This window comes from Oratosquilla oratoria, chromosome 2 (assembly GCF_046742065.1).
Source record: "Oratosquilla oratoria isolate Oo_2021 chromosome 2, ASM4674206v1, whole genome shotgun sequence".
Classification (NCBI taxonomy): Eukaryota; Metazoa; Arthropoda; class Malacostraca; order Stomatopoda; family Squillidae; genus Oratosquilla; species Oratosquilla oratoria.
Genome location: NC_134778.1, coordinates 48,124,285 through 48,124,657, shown reverse-complemented (window position 1 = coordinate 48,124,657; position 373 = coordinate 48,124,285).

The window sequence follows — 373 nt, the reverse complement described above, 5'->3', positions numbered from 1 at the left end:
AAAAGGTAGTCGACCACAGTCATTGGCGAGAGAGAGGCCAATGAATTGTATCTGTGGGAGGTAGATCTTGACTGCTTTCACCACAGTTCCACGAGGATACAGGTCGTTAAAAAATAGTAGTAGTAGTAGTAGTAGTAGTAGTAGTAGTAGTAGTAGTAGTAGTAGTAGTAGTAGTAGTAGTAGTAGTAGTAGTAGTAGTAGTAGTAGTAGTAGTAGTAGGAGGAGGAGGAGGAGGAGGAGGAGGAGGAGGAGTGAGAGGAGGTTGTAGTGGAAATGTAGGAGAAAGAGGGGAGAAGAGTGCGGAGAAAAAAATTTGTGAGTGAACAAGGTGAAAGACAAAGGTGTGAAAAGAAGGTGTGAGAAAAAATAAGAT